Consider the following 545-nt stretch of genomic DNA (forward strand, 5'->3'; position numbering starts at 1 on the left):
TCTTTTCAATCATATATTCTTAATCACATCTTTTTCAAAAATAGTTTTCAGTCATATCTTTTTTATTTCTAATTTCAAAATCTTTTTCAAAAATCACTTTACTTCTTTCTCAATCATAGTTTTCAAAAATCATCAATCAATTTTCAAAATGTTTTCAAAATCTTTTTAATTTATTTTCGAAAATTTCTTCCCCTCTTCTCACATCCTTCTATTTATGGACTAACATGTACAATTCGAACTCTATCTTTCTAAGTTCGAATTCTTCTACCTCTTCCTTCTATTTTTCTTTTCCTCTGACACCTTAAGGAACCTCTATACTGTGACATAGAGGATTCCATATTTTCTTGTTCTCTTCTCTTTCATATGAGCAGGAGCAAGGACAAAGGCATTCTTGTTGAGGCTCACCCTGAACCTAAAAGGACCTTGAAGTGAAAGCTAAGAGAAGCTAAAGCACCACTCTTTGTAGAGGACCTAACAGAAATCTTCAAACAAGAAGAAGACATGGCAGCCAAAAACAACAACAATGCCAACAATGCAAAGAAGGT

The sequence above is a fragment of the Arachis duranensis genome, chromosome 4 (genome assembly GCF_000817695.3).
Source record: "Arachis duranensis cultivar V14167 chromosome 4, aradu.V14167.gnm2.J7QH, whole genome shotgun sequence".
NCBI lineage: Eukaryota > Viridiplantae > Streptophyta > Magnoliopsida > Fabales > Fabaceae > Arachis > Arachis duranensis.